General features: G+C 45.1%; 1 long non-coding RNA gene and 1 other non-coding gene across 2 annotated transcripts in view; both read left to right on the top strand.

Annotated features, from left to right (window-relative positions):
* Positions 1-19,047, top strand: part of LOC141370557 (uncharacterized) — a 96,343-nt gene that overhangs the window by 20,847 nt on the left and 56,449 nt on the right. The gene's annotated exons all lie outside the window — the stretch shown is intronic.
* On the top strand, positions 12,775-12,961 carry LOC112827137 (U2 spliceosomal RNA). The gene has a single exon (XR_003209157.1). It is a non-coding gene; the product is annotated as a U2 spliceosomal RNA (small nuclear RNA).

Below are 19,047 nucleotides of genomic sequence, written 5' to 3'. Positions count from 1 at the left end.
CAGTTAAAAAAATTAACTTTAAAAAACTAATGTATTATGGTAAAAAAGCCATGAATTCTATGTGCAGTATTCCCCTAGCGCTGGAGTTCTCCCATTCTCCTTGATGGGTAAACTTGGTCTTGGCTTGCTGGCTGTTCGTGCTGATCTTCTGGGGGAGGGGCCTGTTGCCGTGGTTCCCAAATGTCTTTGCCGGAGGCGGAGTTGCCCCGCCCTTGTCGGTCCGGGCTAAGCAAGCTGCTCGGGTTTGCTCTCAGGAGCTTTTGTTCCCTGCAAGCTCTTAGCACAGCTTTGGAGGACCAGGGTGAAAATGGTGGCCTCCCAATCTGTGCCTGGAGGAGCTGAGAACTCAGGGCCCTGCTCCTCAGTGCGCCCCCAGCTTAAAGCAGTCACTCCCATCTCCCTGGTCTCTGGCTGCACTCCGTGCTCACCCGGCCTGTGATCGAGCGTTTCTATTTCTGGCACCCGACCCCGTGTGGAGTCTCCAAACCTAGCAGATCCCTGCGGTGCGCTCCCGCACCGCTCCTCCCCGGGGAGGAAGGGGAGACTCCCCGGCTCTGCCACTTGTTGGGTCCCTGCTGGAGGAGCAGTGGCCCGACTGGGCCGCGGATCACAGTTTATGGCAACCCCGAGCTGAGAGCCCGCGCCTCGGCTCTGTCTCTGCAGCCGGCTTCCCCTCTCCGATTCCTGGGAGCTCTGCCACACTCAGGCACCCCCGGTCTTTCTGTGACCCCGAGGGTCTTGAGACCACACTGTCCTCAGCGGAGCCGACTTCTAAAAGGTCCGATTTTGTGCTCCGCGGCTCTAGCACTTGCCACAAGCGGCCGACGGAGGCTCCCTCCCCCGCCGTCTATCCTCCTGAATATCGCCTTGGATTCACTTCTCCTCACGTCCTACCTTCAAGAAAGTGGTTGCTTTTCTGTTCAGAGTGTTGTTACTATTCTTATCTTCGATCTCCTGTTGAGTTCGTAGGTGTTCAGAATGGTTTGATCCCTATTCAGCTGAATTCCTGAGACCAGAGGAAATCCAGGTCTCCTACTCCTCCGCCATCTTGCTCTGCCCCTCCCTAGAGATAGTATCTTTTTACATTTTTAGGGGCCCCATTTGGATTTTCTCTTTTGAAAGTACCTGTTTAAGTCTTCTGCCCATTTTTCGGTTGGGTTGACTTACTGATTTATAGGAGTTCTCTAAATGTTCTGGGTATGAGTTCTTTGTTGGTTTTATGTTTTGCTGTAACCTCTTCTCTGGACTTTTCTTTTCACAATGTTAATGATATTTTTTGTTAAGGACAACGTCATCCTTTTTTTCTATTTGGGTTATAATTTCCATGTATGATGTCAGAAACCTTTCTCTACTGTGAGTTGCTCTATGACATTCTATTTTTTAGTTTTACTGCTTTTTGCTCTTTCTTGTTTTCTTCCTTGCACTTTTTTTTTCGGGTTTAATTTGCTCTTCCTTTCCCAAAGTTTTGAGATTGAATCCTTTGCTCATTGATTTTCTACTTGTGTTTATCTCCCTAATATATGCATGGCTTTAGTGACATCCCTCAAATTTTGGTATATTTTCATTATGATTTAAATAAAAATATTTTCTCATTTCCTTAGTGATTTTTTTCTATGACTCATCGGTTATTTAAAAGCATATTTCTATTTTTAACATATGGGAATTTCTTGCTAGTGTTCCTGATTTCAAGCTTAATTTCACTGCTGATAGAGACCTTACTTTGCATCATTTAAATCCTTAGAAATTTGTTGACTCTTGCTTTGGTCCAGGCTCTGGTCAATTTTTGTAATTAATATTCTGTGTCCTTGAATTTAAGCCTTGGTCCCTTGTTCTTCCAGGAGAACAGAGACTAGGAGATGACAGTGGAATCTTCATTATGGAGCCTAGATTTTATCAATATCTGACAGTCTTGACTCTCCTGTTTAATATGTTTTTGTGCCTTGAATTTACTTTATCTGATGTGAATGTTGTAATTACGCTTTGGAAATTTGCATGTGCCTATAATACACATTTGCCCTTTTTGTGTTTAATAAAAAAAGACACTTCATTTGTACCTCTGAAAACTTTATATTTGGATTTTGTCTTTGAGTTAATTTGAGAATTTTTGTCTTTTAATAGTGGGATTTAACACATTGACAGTTACTGTTCAAGCCATTTCATATTACTTCTTTAGCTTTGTCTTATCCTTTTAATTTTTATGCCTGAATTTTGTTTTTCTTTGTATTATTTCTTAGTGTAGAACTCTATTTACATTTTTAAAATGTATTTTGGAAGATGTATTTTAATTAGAGTAATGGTTTAAGTTTTCAAATCATTCTTTAACCAGTGATTTTCTCATTTTACAACCAAGCATGAAAATGTATTTTTGAGTGTTTTTTACTTAATACACAGTGTAAGCATGGTTTCTCTTACCCTTAATTTTTTGGGGGTTTATTAACATTATCTAGTGTCTTGCACCAAGTTATTAATATATTTTTAGGAATAATTTTTGACATTTGCCTTGTTTTAGAAACAGATTTACCAGGATCATTTAGACATTTCTCCTCTTTATAACTGGTTGTAAAACTCACCATTGTCCTCTTATAGTTTGATTTCCCCAAAGCTGAGTTGTTAAGTTTATGTCATGTCTTGACTAGTTAGTGTTCATCTCAGGTTTAATTCCAGAAGGATGCCTGGTGGCACATTTTCTCAGTTCTTGGTTGAGACTGTTTTCCTATTTCCTCTATACTAAAAAATGACAGCTTTTCTGTGTCTAAAATTCTGGGGTCACAAAATTTTCCAAATTGTATCTAGGTATTTATCTCTTTCAACTGACTTTTGAAATCAGATCTAGGAAATGTAGATAGAATTATAATCTTACAGATTATTTCTCTAGTTTGGGAGAGCATTCTGCTCTTTTCTCTTAGTATGGCTTCTGTCCTGCACTGATTTGGAAATAAATAAGTTACTTGTGTGTTGTATTGCCATTGTCTGTCCTCCCTATCTATGATCTTCTTTCTTATAATTTTTGTCATTGTTTTTTCCTCTTAATCTAGGAAAGCTTCTGGTATATATATATTTTTAAATCTGCTTCAGTGAATTTTTTTCAGTAGAAATTTTCTTTTTCCTCCATGAATTAAAAATTTTATTGCAGATTTCCTTTTTCCTTACTCAGATTTGTAACTTTCTTGCCTGCTTGTGCCAAGAAAAAGCTACACTGTTTAAAATGAGGCAGGAGTCGGGTGTTTCCTATAGTCTTTTCAGAGTCTCATGCACACTGTCCCTCTATGGATCACTCTTTGGTTGGAGAGAGAGAATTCCAAACTCTGTGCCTTCAATCAGCTTCTGTCTGCTTGGTACCTATAAAAACCCTGTGGAAGTTTTTGGCATTTATTCATTTAACACATTTATTGAATGCCTATTAAGTTCTAGGCACTGTTTTAGGCACTTGGTAATTCATGAGTGAATGACTAGATGAAGTCTCTTACTCTTTAAAAAATCACTTTTAATAGTGGTAAAATATATATAACATTTACCATATTAACCATTAAAAAAAAAAAAAAACTAAGTTTGCCCCCACTGTCCTAATGAGGCTGCATTGCATTTGCTCTGCACATGGGTGTGCCCTGCCCACCTGTCTCTCTCTCTGCAGATAGGCTCTTCTCCCCACAACTTCAGCATTGACCTGTGTGGCTCGATCTTGGGTTTTGAACTCCTCTCATCTCTTAGCTGACCTATACTCTGGCTCATTTAGTTCAGATTCTCAGTCGGGGTCCCAATCACCTTATCCTATCTGTGGAACCAGATCTCCTTGGCCAGGGTTCTGGGGGTGAGCATTTGTACCTGCAGAGCTGTGTGGGTGGGGCTCTCTCTGTGGCAGCAAGGATGAGGTCAGGGCTAGAATGTCTTAGAAGAAGGTGAAAATGGGAAGACCATGCTTGGCACCTTGAGCTCTGCTTGGACAATTTTTTGAATATCTCTAAGCCTCAGTGTTCAAAATGGAAAAGTGTGATGATGTGAGGGTGATCAAACAGAGCAGCTTAAATTTCTGAGAGTTTTGATGATCAGATGATACCATCTATGCATAAAATATCCAGCATAGTGCCTGACAGATGAGAGACAATCAATGAAAGTTAGTTTCTCCCTGCTCTCTGCCCCTCTTCTCGCCTCTCTAAAAGAAAAAAAGTCTAGGTCCCTCGTCTTAGCATTTTTTTTTTTAAAGATTTTATTTATTTATTTGAGAGAGAGAGAATGAGAGAAAGCATGAGAGGGAAGAGGGTCAGAGGGAGAAACAGACTCCCTGCTGAGGGACTCGATCCCGGGACTCCAGGATCATGACCCGAACCGAAGGCAGTCGCTCAACCAACTGAGCCACCCAGGTGCCCCGTGTCTTAGCATTTTAAATTGCAAGTCTTCCAACGTTATCCTTCTCCAATTCATAAGCTGAACCTAATGCTTTGGCCAAACTGTTCTATTTAAATAATTCAGCCAGTGGTAAGAGATTTCTTAGGGTTTTCCCATCACACCACAAGCAGTTTTCACATAAGAGTTTCTAAATAAATATTTCTGGATGGATTGGCTCCTGGTCAGTACGTCCAGAAGTCCAGCAGATTATGGTCGCTCTGTCAGCCTCTCCTTGTTTAAGTCCTTCAGTGGCTGCCCATTGCTCAGAGAATAAATTCACGCTCTTATGTGCTACAAGGCACATACGATCTTGTGGCCATCACGTCCCATCAGAACTCAGTAAGTTCTAGCCAGACTGTCCCTTTCCTTGCTTATTACACCAAGCTCCTTCCTCCTAGGAGCCTTCATAAATGCTATTCCCTATTTCTGAAATACTCTTTCTCCTACCCTTTTGCCTAGCTAATTTCTGAGTCTTAGTCTAAAGACCACTCCTCAGGGAGATCTTTGCTGACCACCTCCACCCCCCACCCCGGACTAGTTCAGGTTCCTAGTTCTAGCTTCTCATGGCACCTGTACTTACTTTTCATTATATTCATCATAATGGAAATAATGCCAGTATTTGTAGGATGACTTTTCTGTATCTGGTATCTGTACCCTACCAGACTGTGAACACCTTTGTCCATTTGAGCTGCTATAACAAAAATACCATAGACTGGTTGGTTTAAACAACAAATGTTTATTTCTCACAGTTCTGGAGGATGGAAAGTCTAAGATCAAGGTGCTGGCAGATTCAGTGTGTGATGAGGTTCATAGACGGTTGGGTTCTTGCTGTGTCCTCACATGGTAGAAGGCGGGAGGGCACTAAACTCAGGCATGAGGGCTCCACCTTCGTGACCTAATCATCCCCAAAGGCCCCACCTCCAAATACCATTACTTTGGGGATTAAGCATCAGCCTGCTAATTTGGTGGGGGGGACAATCAGTCCCTAACAGGGAGTAACTTGAAGGCAACGATTATGTCTCTTGAATTCACAGTTGCACCTTTGATGTTGGTTATGTTCCTTGGCTCTAAGTAAGCACCGAGTTGTTCATGTGAATGAACAGAAGCTGGTAGCTAACACTTACATAGGGCTTATAACATGCCACTATGATATCATTAAATGCGAATGAACGAATGAATGTGCATAGTGTAAACTATTCTCCTGATACCAGCTTACTTGGTGGGGTTTGACAGCACCATCTAAAGAACCATCTGAGACTCTCCACATAGCAGAATAAATTGCCTCTTGCCATCATTGTGTTGTTGAGTGAAATGGTTTAGCCTCTTCTCCATGTTTCATTCTGTGCCTTGCTCCAGTTATCTCTGACCCACAACACTATCTGATAGAAGCTTCTCAGGGTCTGATCATTTTCAAATGTTTATTTGCCTCTCTGCTCGCTAAGCTGTTTATGCCTATTCATCACCTGAACTCAAGAACAGGGCTGGCTCGCCAGTAAATAGCTGACAGATGAGGTTCTGTAATGAGAAAATTAGAACTTCACAGCTCCCGTGCAAACTCCACTGTAATAACTTGGAGCTTGCATCAGCTTCTGGGTGGATGGGAGACCTGATTCCAAGAAGAAATATGATAATTGGAGGCCTGGGGGAGGCCAGACGACTTTGGCCAAATAGGATATTACCTTTGGTTGCTCTGTTACTATAATTCAGTGATTCCAATTACCACAAGCTGATAAAGTATTTGACTGTGTGGTATAACACCTTTCCTTGTACATGTTCGAACCTATTAAAGGCGCTTTAATGAAATCATTATCCTTATAATGCCTAATTATGGTTGATATTACTCCCGTGATCGGTGTGGAGCTAGTGAAATGTAAGGAATCGAAGGATAGGCCAATTAATACAATATGTGGACACTCCTCCAGGCTGCTTCAGGTTTAGGGCAGGGACTGGGTGTTTCCATGGGGCAGAAAAGAAACATAAATCAGGAAACAGCTTCTCTGGGAGGGAAGCAAGAGTAGGTGCTCCGAGACTCTGGAGCTGGTTCTTACTCAAGCAGATAAATCTGATTCTAAGCTTTCCAGTTGCCATGGCAGACGAAGAAACAAAAAATACGTCGTGCTTATTTCTTGACAATAGGCAGCACACACATCTGTCCACCAGAGTGGCATTTCCACCCTCCACCCCCCCTCCCCTGCAACTTAATTCAAATACGAATTTAATTCCTTGGCTTCTGGGAGCTTCCTCCTTCTTTCTTTTATCTTCTCTTGTCCCCACCAATCCTTCTTCTCTCTTCCCTCCTTCTCTTCTCTCCTTTAATCCACAGGAACAGGGCAGTTTGTTGAAAATGGCTTTGGCATCAGCAAAGCTGTTCCTCCACTTTCTCTTTAAGCCTCAGTTTCTTGATTTGTGAAAATGGGGATGACCCCCCTCGAGTAGGACTGCTTACGTAATAAGTGCTCATTCCACAAATGTGTATTGAGTGCTTTCTGCATGCAGATCTGTACCATGTACTGGACACTGAGCATAGCATGATGAACCTAGAAATGCCAGTCCCCTCCCCTTGCCACGTGGGCTTCCTGGGGGGGGGTCACGTGCTAGAAGCAGACACCCAGTGGGAAATGCAAAATTGCTTTGTGAGGAGTGGGGAGGGTGACTGATACCTCCTGATGCAGAAATCTAGTTGAAGCTGGGCCTCTCCCTGAAACCACACACACATTTTAACACAGCGACCCTCCCACTAGCACCCACATTCAATCAATGTCTTAGGTTCTGATCATTTAATTGGGGAGCTAGGGAAGAGGTTGGTGGGAGGAGAGCTCGTAGCATCTTCTCCCTGTGGGATTGTAGGAGCCCACCTCGGTTTCGAGCAGTAATACTGCTCCCGCTCTGCCCCCAAGTCCCCTCTGTCCATCTATATAGCTCTCTGTGGTCTGCAAGCCCCAGAAAGCCCAACTGGGGGCATCTGCATGGGCTTCAGCATCTAGTGTCCCTACTTCTCTGAGCAGTTTCTCTCCTGCCCTTTCCCTTGCCAGGGGTCTGGCCTCCAAGCCGGTAAAGACAGCAGGTGTCTGATGAAGTGTGGTGCTCTTTGTGCTGCTGCTTCTCATTTTCTTCCCCGGGTTTGGGACAGGAAACTTCCAACTTGGGTGCTGGAGGGCAGACTGTAGTGGGTTCTCTGTAAATGAAAGTATCTGATCCTTGCAGAGGGTGATGCAGAACTGGCTCAAATGTTTGACCTAAAAGCCTTCTGGGCCCATGGATGCAATCATTTTTTCACAAACTCTCTTTTAGTATCTACTGTGATGCTATTGGGGGGAGGTCGGGAGGGGATTATGAACCAGAGACTTTTCTCCCTTTCACATTGACTTCGTTTATTTAATATTTATTGAGCGTGTACTATAGGCAAAGAATGGTACAGCTAAGCACAGGGGAGTTAGAGATTAAAGAAGGCCTGTCATCTCTCTTCATGGACCTTAGACTCTTGTTAGGGGATGGAGAGCCCTGCCCCGCCAAAAGAAGTAAGCATGCAAAATAATGACAGTGTCCAAACCATAATTCTCATATGCTATAAATGCAAGGTGTTTCCATTTACAAAGTTTTACTTACATTTCTTGGAGCAGTATGGGGGAGCGGAAATGCTTTCCAAGCTTCATTTTTCCCAACTGCACATCAAAGATGCTGGCTTGAGCCAGCTCAAAAGTGGGCAATCCCTGTGAAGGTGTGTTTCCAAAGACCATGCCTAAGGTGAAAATGGTACAGTCAAAATTCCTCCCTTGAAAAATCCCAAATCCCTGAAATCACCCACAAAACCCAACATATGTGTTTTTCTGTATAATAATAGAATATATAATTCCCAACAGGCAATTAATTCACAGGCAATCATTTATTGTATATGAGTTAATATGCCAACTATAGTTTTACTATACTGTGTTTGTGAGTGTTCTTTTTTAGAAAAGGCTAAACTACACGAAGTTGCCAATATTTGGGCATTTTTAACCTATAAAAATGGCAGTTGCCTGTGATCCAACTTWATCACAATTTTTCTCTCTTGTTTTTATATGGCATTAACGTTATTATAGGTGGAACTCTAACCTCAAAGGATTGCTCTGGCACACTCTTTTTTAGGGTGATGAAAATATTCTAAAATCGGAGTGTGGTGATCGGTGCACAATTCTATAAGTTCACTAAAATCATTAAATCCTACATTTAGAATGAGTGCATTTTTTGGTATGCAAATTCTATCTCAATAAGGCTGTTAAAAGGACTGAAAATGCTCGCTCAGGACAGGCACATGGTCAGAGTGGTATTTGGTGTTTCCCACTGTGCCTTTTAATGGAGTGTCTCACAGCATCCGTGCGAGGTGAGTCAGGTCCAGCCTTCTCTGTAAGGAGAGGCTCGGGGAGGTGAGGTGACCCGGTACATATGCAGCAAACCTGGGCTGGGAACACCCCTGGGGCCCCGGGCCCGTTCCGTTCCCTTTTCCCCTCACTCCGGCTCCGCGCGCTCTGAGCAGCCCTGGAGCCGGAAGACCGCGGAAAATGGATTTGCACAACCGTCTTCCTGGGCAGCCCACTTTGGAAATCATTTGTGACCTGTAATTGACCGTGACAATACAAAAATTGGAACCTGAAAATCACAAACATGCTGGGTTATTAGATGGTGAAATTGCAGTTTCCTGTCAGCCTGCTGCTTCCCAACTTCTCATTTTTGCTTTTCGGGGCTAGAGCTTGGCAGATCCCCACCATACACCCCCTTCTCTGCCTGGGTGGGCTTGGGTGACCTCTGCTCAGGGCAGCATGGCCAGAACCCTGGTCTCCAGCTGGGCGAGCCGCTGACGGGAAATGCGAGCTCACCTTCACTCCATCTGTCACACGGCTTCCCTTTGAAGCTGCACATCCCATCTGAGTGGCGGCAGGCCTGGATGCTTCCTCAGCCTGATGGGCCCCCAGGAGCCCCAGTTTTCTCTCTGACCTCGTTCCCCCTCTCCTGCATGCTGCTCCAGCTGGGCTGGAGCTATTCCACCACTTTGCCGCTCGCCCCAGCCTCCAGGCCTTTGCCCCAGCCGTGCCCTGGGCCTGGAATGCTTGTCCCCAGCTGTCCTCATGGCCAACTCTTTTGAGCCTTTGCCCAAATGTCACCTTCTCAACGACGCCTGCCCTGACTGCCATATTTGAAACTGTGGCTCTCGCTGTCACCCCAGATTCCTTATGTCCACCCTCTGCTTTGTGGTTTCCTCCCAGCCCTGGTCACCTTCCATGACAATGTAGTATATAGTGTATAGTATATAGTATAGAATTGATTTATCGCATTTACTGTGTGGTGTCCTCTCTCCCCCCGGGGGTGGATACTCCAAGAGGCAGTGCTATTGTCAATTTGCTTATTTATTGATTTATTTTTTTTAAAAGATTTTATTTATTTGACAGAGAGATAGAGAGCACAAGTAGGCAGAGAAGCAGGCAGAGGGAGAGGGAGAAGCAGTCTCCCCGCAGAGCAGGGAGCCCGATGCGGGGCTCAATCCCAGGACCCTGGGTTCATGACCTGAGCCGAAGGCAGATGCTTAACCGACTGAGCCACCCAGGTGCCCCGTCAATTTGCTTATTTATATTAGAACTTCATGTTAGTCTTTAAATAGCAGCTTTTTTTGAGATAGAAATCACACACTGCATAATTCAGCTATTTAAAGTGTACAATTCAGTGTTTTTTAGTATGTTTTTATTATTTTATTTTTGAAGATTCTATTTACTCAGAGAATGCATGAATGGGGGGAAGGCCAGAGGGAATCTTCAGGCAGACTCCCCACTGAATGTGGAGCCCAACGAGGGGCTTGATCTCATGACTCTGAGACCATGACCCATGCCAAAATCAAGAGGCAGATGCTCAACGGACTGAGCTGCCAAGGTGCCCCTTTTAGTATGTTTTTAAAGCTGCACAGCCATCACCACGATCAATTTTAGATTGTGTTCACCACCCCCAAAAGAAACCCTTTGTCAGTCAGTCCTCGCCACTCCTCCGTCTTCTGTCTCCCCTCCTCTGGCCCCTGGCAACCCAACCGCTAATTTACTTGCTGACTCTCTAGATTTGCTTATCCTGGAATTTCATATAAATGGACTCTTATAATATGCGCCCCTTTGCCATTGGCTTTGTGCACTTGATGTTTGTGAGGTTCCTTTGTGAGATCGCACGTACCAGAAGTTCATTCCTTTTTATTGCCGAATCGTGGTCTATCGTATGGATATTCCACATGTTTGTTCTTTCATTAGTTGGTAGACATTGAAGTTGTTTGCATTTCCAGGCTACTATAAATAATGCTTTTATGAACATTTGTATACACGTTTTTGTGTGGACTTGGGTTTTCGGTTCTATTGGGTGTATAGCTGGGAGGGGAATTGCTGGTACGAAGCTAGGGGCAGGTGGTCCTGGCCTCCGGTGGATGAGCACGTCTGTTCCCTTACTGGTGTTGGGTCTGACACCAGCTGGTTGTAAATTTGGCCTGTGGAACAGCGCTGGAGATAGAAGCTGAATTTTGGCACAGAACTGGTATTCCAGGAGTTTTTTTTGAATGACCGGCTGAAGGTATGCTCTTATACTTGGAGTGTTCTGAAATCCCCTTTCTTCCCCAAATCTGTATTTTTCCTTGATAGTAGCTTGGAGGGTGGAGCAGACCTTGTAGGTGCCACACTCAGAGCTCCCAGACCCACCCAAAGGCCACCTGCAGACCGTTCTGGTGGATGGTGGCAGCTCCGTGTCTCTCTGTGTGAGGGCAGTCTCTGGTCACAGAGGATATTTGGCCTGCCCGTGGGCCCACCAGCATTTCTGGGGAAGGGTGGGGTTGGTGACGAACACCCCAGCTTGCCGGCCCATCAGGGGAGAAGCCCTCCGTTGTTGTTTTTTTTTTTTTTTAATTTTTTTATTGTTATGTTAATCACCATATATTACATCATTAGTTTTTGATGCAGTGTTCCATGATTCATTGTTTGTTCATAACACCCAGTGCTCCATGCAAAACGTGCCCTCCTCAATACCCATCACCAGGCTAACCCATCCCCCCCACCCCCCACCACTCCAGCAACCCTCAGTTTGTTCCTGAGATTAAGAATTCCTCATATCAGTGAGGTCATGTGATACATGTCTTTCTCTGATTGACTTATTTCACTCAGCATAACACCCTCCAGTTCCATCCACGTCGTTGCAAATGGCAAGATCTCATTCCTTTTGATGGCTGCGTAATATTCCATTGTGTATATATACCACATCTTCTTTATCCATTCATCTGTCGATGGAAGCCCTCCGTTGTAATCACAGGCTCCGGGGCCGCCCCCTGGCGGCCCACAGTGGTAGTCCACACCCCTACTGGCTGTCTCCTCACCACTGTCTCGTGGCCTCACTCTCTCCTGAGCATCCTTGTACCTGAATCCTTATCTCTCTCAGTGTTTGCTCCTGGTGGAGTCCAACCCAAAGGGACCCTTAGGAGTTCACGTCTATGGACCACCGGTCAGCAGAAGGCAACTGCTACTCCGCGGTATTCCCACTGAGCACCAGGCAGCCTGTAAGGGTTTGACTCGAGTTGGTAACCCAGAGACTTGGAGTTGGGGCCAATCAGCTATGACTGGTGTTTGCAGGCTGCAGAAGCCAGAGCAGTGCCTGTGAGGGGGCAGAGCATCCCATGGGAGGGGTGACCTGAGACTCGGAGAAAGTGCTGTGAGGTGCCTAGGCTTTTTCTAGAGAGCGCTGGTCCCCAGGGATGATGTAGAGTGCCCCTGGCCAGTGCTGCAGGAGGAAGGTGCGGACACACATGCTCAGGCTCCTACCAGTCCTCCCTGGGTGCGGGACTGGTGTGTGATCAGCAAGGTCCTGTGCAAATGAAAATGCAGGGCCCTGCTGGGAAGATTGTTGAGCCTTTCAAGATGGTGACAGCAGCAAGTGGGGGTCCCCTGAGGGTGCACAGGCCGCACGCCCATGAAGCTGGCGCTGCCTGGATGCCTTTGTCCCCCTTGAGACCCACACCTGTATCCCTGCCACCTGCTTCGGAAACATCCCTTACTCCGTGCGTTCCCACGCAGGACCCTCCTCACTGGCCTTTCTGCCCTGGGCGTTTTGCCTCCCGGTCATGCTGTGCCCAGACCGGTTGTTGTAAAACACAGCCGTGACCGCTTTACCCCTCTCTTCAGAGGTCTTTAATAGCACCCCCTGACTGTGGCTGTGGTTTTTAAATTGTGATCAGCAGGACCACTCAGGGGGGACCCGCTGTGGGTGAGAGATGTGCTCGCTGCATCTCATTCCCATTTCAAACACAGCAGACACATTTTTATCTGTTTTGCATATATATATATTGGGCTTCCATAGATGCTTTCCTTTGAGGACATGTTTCTACTTCTAAAATAAAGATACTGCATCGCTTCTTGGCCTTTTGGCTAAGATCAAGTGTAGTATCTGTTCTTATCAGTAAAATAAAGATACTGCTGGAAACTACTGGCCACAGAATTAAATCCAAACTTCTTAGCTCAGTATTTAATATCTATAATGCTCTAGCTCAGAGGTTGGCTGACTTTGGCCCATAGGCCAATCCAGCCAACTGCTAAGAATAGCTTTTAAATTTTTAAATGGTTACATTTTAAATGGTTAGGTAAGTACCTACATAATAGCCTTAGTGTGGCCTCTTGGTCCCCAAAGGTGAAAGATTTACTATCTGACCCTTTAAGAAAAAGTTTACTGATCCCTGATCTAGCTACTGTCTGACCCTTTAAGAAAACGTTTACTGATCCCTGATATAGATCTAGGTGTTTTCTTTCCAGGCTTACCTCCCAGCACTTGAGCACGCTCACCATGGAGTCTGGCTCAGTACATGGCTCATAGGGAAGCTATATTTTATCAGATATAAAGCTAGGGTAACTGCATGCCTGGTTTGTCATGCTGACATCATCATTCATATTAGTAGAGCTCTTTTTACCCTCCTCAGTGTCTTTCTTTTTTGGGGGCAGTAAATTATATGGTCATCCTGTATAAAACTGACAAGTGAATTGAATGGGAGATAAAAACCACCAGCAAATTTTGTGATGAGTTATATTATCTTTGATACTAAGGGCATCTCCTAAAGAGGTTCCAGGTTCGGGCTGTTTGAGCTAATACCCAGAAATGACAAGCATTATAAAAAAAAATGTCCTTAAAAATAATTACTATGCTTCTGCCATGTATGTGTTGGGTTTCTAGAACTAACGGCATCTTTGCTTGCCTAATTTTCTTAAAAGGATTTAACCAATCTATCTGATGTTTAAAAGCAGCATGAGGTATGTTATCAGAAACCCATGTTGAACACAAATGCAGTCTCATGCTATGTACTGGATATTTTGTTTAGAGAAAGGCTATATTTAGGGGATGAAGGAAGGAGTTGTCCTTTCATCAGATGTTCTAGGAAATGAACCATATTGCTAGTTTTTATGCTTGGAGCCCAGCATGGGTGTTTATCTATAATGGGTCCAACTTTTAGAAGATGCTGACTCCAAATGACCTGGATATTATCCAAATAAGTGCTTTTAAATTCCCAGTAATAACTAACCGACCATGAAGAATAACTCAGTTTTGGATGAATCTAATTTTATTTATAAACAAGTGCCTACAGAAATTGTGAAGTTTGACATGATTTACAAAGTTGAGGTACAGAAGCGTACTTCCTAATGGTCTCCCGTTCTTCAGCCCGGAAGCGTATTTAGGAAGCATATATGCTTCCAGACTCTGAGCTAGGTGCTGGGGAATGTGCATAGCAGAACTCTGCTCATTCTGTCCTCCACGCACCTACACAGATTCAGTCCATGCCCTCAGTGATAGGATGGGCAGTGTCACACTCACTGGGCTGGGGCTCTGAAATCTGGAACAGGCTTATTGTTTATTGTTGTGATAAATGGCTTGGGGGAAAAATGAGGCAGAGTAAAGAAATAGAGAATGATGGAAATGGTGTTTTTATATACGGTGGTCTCAAAGGGCCTCTCCGGGGAGTGAAATCTGAGCAGACACCTGCAGAAAGTGAGTCCATAAGTCTTAACAATACTTCTCATTCTTTGTTCTTGATTTGTTGTATTAACAGTTTGGTATAAGGTCCAGAACTCCCTCAAGGAGCCTCAGGTCTCCCCATCTTAAAAGAGACCAGATTTCTCTCAAGGCCCAAAGGAAACAATTTCAAGAACTGCATGAGAAGCTTTAGCCCCTGTTAAGTCTTTTGGTTTCCTTAAGCTCTGTTTACAGACAGGGCCCTCTAAGTGAGGGAGTGAGGAAGAGGGGGTTGGAAATTGAGCCTTTGGGAGCAGGTATGGTGGAATAGTATGAATAGACTCTGGAATGTAAAGAGCAACCTGTCAGCATTCCTGTAGAAATTCAGTGGGTGCTATTTCCGGCAACTCACATTTGTTGAGTATTTGCCTTGTGCCAGGCACTGGGTTATGACCCACCCACGCACACGCTGAATGAATACTCCCAACACACTGGAGGTGGGAAGAGGTAGGATGGCGGAGTGCAGTAGGATTGAGAAGGCAGAGATGGTAGGAATTGACCCTGGCCTGTAAGCTTCAGGAGGGTAGAGTCTCTATCTTGCTCATTACTGTTTCCTTGGGACTAGCACAGTGCTTGGATAATTATAAGTGTGCAGTCAATGTTTGCTGAAGGAACAGAGGAACAAATGAATCGCATCAGCCTAGAAGCAGACTCCCCTCCCATCTGTCTGGAGGGCAGAGTCTGGTTTTCCTTCCCTAGTGGGGATATCAGAGTGGAGGTGGCTGTGCCTCACAGGTGAGGAACGAGTGTGTGTGAGGTCAAGTTGGAAAGGTATGTTGGGCTCTTGAGTCAAGACAAGGTGATAAGTACGCAGTGTCTTTTTCCTGGAACATAGAAGGCACTCTGTTTTCCAGTCTCCCCTGGGTTTGGGTTGGGGCCACGTGACAGTTTTGACCAGTGGACTCTGGACTCGTGGGAGTGACCTCTGAGCTGAGGCATGTAAGAGCACAAAGACCTCTCCCCGTTCTCCCTTCTCCTTTGTGGTGACACAGGAGATCACCTATCACGACAACAGAGCCACAGGATGTAACAGCCTGGATCTGTGAGTCACTGTGTGGAGTCAGCACCAGACTTTTGGTGAGGGTCAAGGAAATCCTGGTTATATGAAGTCACTGTGATTTGGGGTTTATATGTAATGGTAGCATATTTTATTTCTATTGTGACTCATGCAGCCTTGAATGTCAGGCTAAGGGCTTTGTGCTCTTAAAGAACTGTAAGTCCCTTGCCTGTTGCTTCCCACATACTCATGTAGTTTAGATCCTCCAGTCTGGGGAAGACGGTGAGCTCACTTCTGCACATGCCACAGGTGATTTGATGCCGAGAGAGCCTGGTCTCTGTGTCCCTTCAAAAGACGAGAACCAGGCAGATTCCTGCTGAGAAAAGCCTTCTCTTCTTCCTGCCCCCTGACCCAACGGGCTTTGTGGCAGTGCAAGAATGTGAGCTGGGCACCAGTCATCATCCTGGGAGAAGGCTTGATCAGAGAGACCAAAATATCAGGCCGGGCTGGATGTGAAATGTATTGTGAGATGTTGAAAGTGGCTCAAACTGCAGAGACCATGTGATTGCTGATGAAGAGGCATGCCTTACATATTAAGATGCTGAGGATGGAGGCAAAAAAAAGTAGTTTCAATTTAATCTCCATTTTTTTTTTTGAAAAACAGCACACTTTGAGTGAAGCTCTTCCATATTTTATTTGTTTTTACTGTGTCATATATCATGGGCCTCCTTCCACCTCATTCTCTTTAGTGGGTGCTTATTCTCTTCTAGAATGGGGTGCCACCCTCTCCTAAGGCATTCCCCTACTGATGGGCCGTTTGGTTTGTCTCTGACTTTCCAGTATTATAGGTAAGGCTACAGTGAACATCCTGGTCTACATCCCCTTAAACGCAGTCAAGTGTTTCTGGAGTGAAATGTCTGGGTCAGAGGGCATAAGCCTTTTTCATTTTGATGGGTACTGCCAAATTGCCACCCTAGAGCGTTGTGATAATTTACACTCCAGAGAAAGGTGATTTTTAATGGACTGGTTCCCCGAGAAACTCAGCCCCTGCCTCGTAGCAGGTCTGAGGTGGAGCCTCCAGACCTTTGGAGCATGTGTTCGACTTAGGGGTCCTTCACAGGAGTCCAGTCCAACCCGCAGGTCCTTCCCTCTGCAAAGCTCACATTTAAGCCCTGAAAAACGGGAGGACTTCATCCAGTCTCTATCAGATCTAAATCAGAACATTTTTCCCCTTTTGCCATTTTAAATTACCTCTCAACTCAGCCCCAGACTGAGTAATTCAGAGTTAATGGGATATGAAAGTCATGGTCCGTGGCATGATTGCGGGTACCTAGCCAGAGGCAAGCAAGATTTATTCTCTTGGAACCCAGCTGGGTTGAAAAGGGTGATAAATCAGCATGGCTATTGCTCCCCTTTTGCTGCAAGATTCATTCCAGTTTATCAGAATAATCATCCAAGGCCTTGAGACTGGAGATAAACAGCCAAATCCAGAGCCGCACTATGTGGTAAGAAGGAGAGATGTTTCTTTGCAATCTTCTTAGATGTGTTTGGACAGGGGTGGGTGGGGACTTGTTACCTCTAACTGTAGTCCAGTGGAAAGCATCAGTCACCCAGGATAGAGGCTGGGATTTTGTGCTTAGGAACACCACTGGCCTGAGGCTTATGGTCTATCTGGGGATACCGTGTGAAAGACTTGGCATCATATGCTGATTTGTGTTGTCCTATCCACTGAAGTCAGGGGTACTCTTCTCCCTGACTTGGTTACCCCTCTGCCCACCATTCTGGCTCTTGGATCCTCTTGGGTTGTCCTCCTTCTGGTGTCTGGCAACCTGTCTTTCATGCTGGTTTTATGGTCATTTGCTAGACTTTCCCTTAACCGACCCCACTGGTGACCACAACGTGACATAGAGCGAAGGTCATAAATAGATCAATATCAGTGGAACCTTAAATGGACCACAGAGTACATGCACACACACAGAATCACCTTGAATGATAACCCCAAACATCAAGTGCTAGCTTTGACTGGGCATTCATTCAGGCTTCTACCAAACTGCTTTACAAGTATTAACCCTATTTTGTCCCCCAAACCATGGGTGAGGTTGGCACTATTGTTATATCCATTTTACAAATGAGGAAACAGCTCAGACAGATTATTAATGACTTGCCCAAGGTCACAGAGCTCGTAAGTAACGGTCCCTACAGAGCTCATGTTTGCTGTTTTCACGCACATACTTACACAAACATCCATTTACACAAATACATATGCATACTGATGCATAAACATTCAGATACAGAAACACACACACACACACACACACACACACACACACACACACACACAGTCCAGAGAATATTCAGCAAAGAATGAGTCTGAGGCTTATGGTTAGGAGAACAATAGCCTGGGTCCCTAGCCACCTTCTCTTTGAAGCCCCCCCTCACATTGCTTACTATAGAAATTTAAATAGAAAAAGAGACATTGCTAGGATTGGTTGAATTTAGGGTGATGCCTGGGGAAGGCAGGAGGATAGTGTGCTCTTGAGGCCACTCAGAATAAGGTTATTTTGGGGTTTGGACTTTGGCTATGCAGGGTGGGATCCCTGTTTACTTCAATATGAGGAGCAGGGCCATCTTTTGGGTAGACTCACATCAACTGAGGTTAGGATACTGAGTTATGACCCTCGTGGTAAGAGCCACCATTATAGAATTTTTCTCTCTGGGGCCAGATTCCTATGGGAATGTACTAGAAGGTCTGATTTCAGAGCAGGGGGATAGTCCTGTGATTTTAAAGGCACCGGGCTAAGATACGTCTATCTTACAGCAGGGCTGGTCTGGTCAGTGGGACCAGGAGTCCTTGCAATCCACTGACCATGAGCTCCTTTCCTTGGATGGGGCTGGGACCGACCCTATCACCACTGCTTCTGGGACAACTTGATCTGTCCTCCTATGGTTGACCAGTGCCCTTCCCAGGCTGCACCTGCTTCTTTAGAGACCTTAACACATTGATCAGATTATAGCCCTGACCCTCAGGCTGGGACCTTCTTGATTTTCTCATGTGCTTCTTTTCAGTTCTTTTATCCAGTTCCTATCAGTTTTCTAGATTTGATTCACATAAGGAGGTCTTCTTGAGGGATGCTTTGTCTTAGTCTCCAAGTACCGAACACAGTCATTGCAGGAGATGCCATTGGTATCCCACAGACACCCCATGAGCAAGCCCTGGGGGTAACCTGCAGACAGTTCCCATATACACCAAAGGCTTCTAGTAACTTCTCTGCCTGAAGGTGTTCTCTGGCCAAGGGAATATGTTTAGCCTTCAAGTAGGGCAGGCTCGTAGTGCTGGGGAGTTAGTGCTCTGGGAATGGTCCTCAACCAGTGAAATCATAAAGACAGCAGCTTCCTTGTTCCTCAGTGGGGGCAGCTCTGATGTGTGCTCCACACAGTCTCGCAGAGGGTCCCAGTGGGACTGAGCCTCAGTTGCCCACAGTGGTTACCAGTACACTTTATTGGCTTCTTTCTCTTCCCGGTCTCACTTCCCTGGTGCTTCCTGAGATCACCTCACATATAAACTGCTTGCATCCAAATCCTTGTCTCAGGCTCTGCTTTTAAGGGAACCCAGGCTAAAGAGCTAT

Source organism: Callorhinus ursinus, unplaced genomic scaffold, assembly GCF_003265705.2.
Source record: "Callorhinus ursinus isolate GAN/ISIS: 27379988/994484 unplaced genomic scaffold, GSC_fseal_2.0 scaffold38, whole genome shotgun sequence".
Taxonomy (NCBI): domain Eukaryota; kingdom Metazoa; phylum Chordata; class Mammalia; order Carnivora; family Otariidae; genus Callorhinus; species Callorhinus ursinus.
This window is presented reverse-complemented; position numbering and strand designations above follow the sequence as displayed.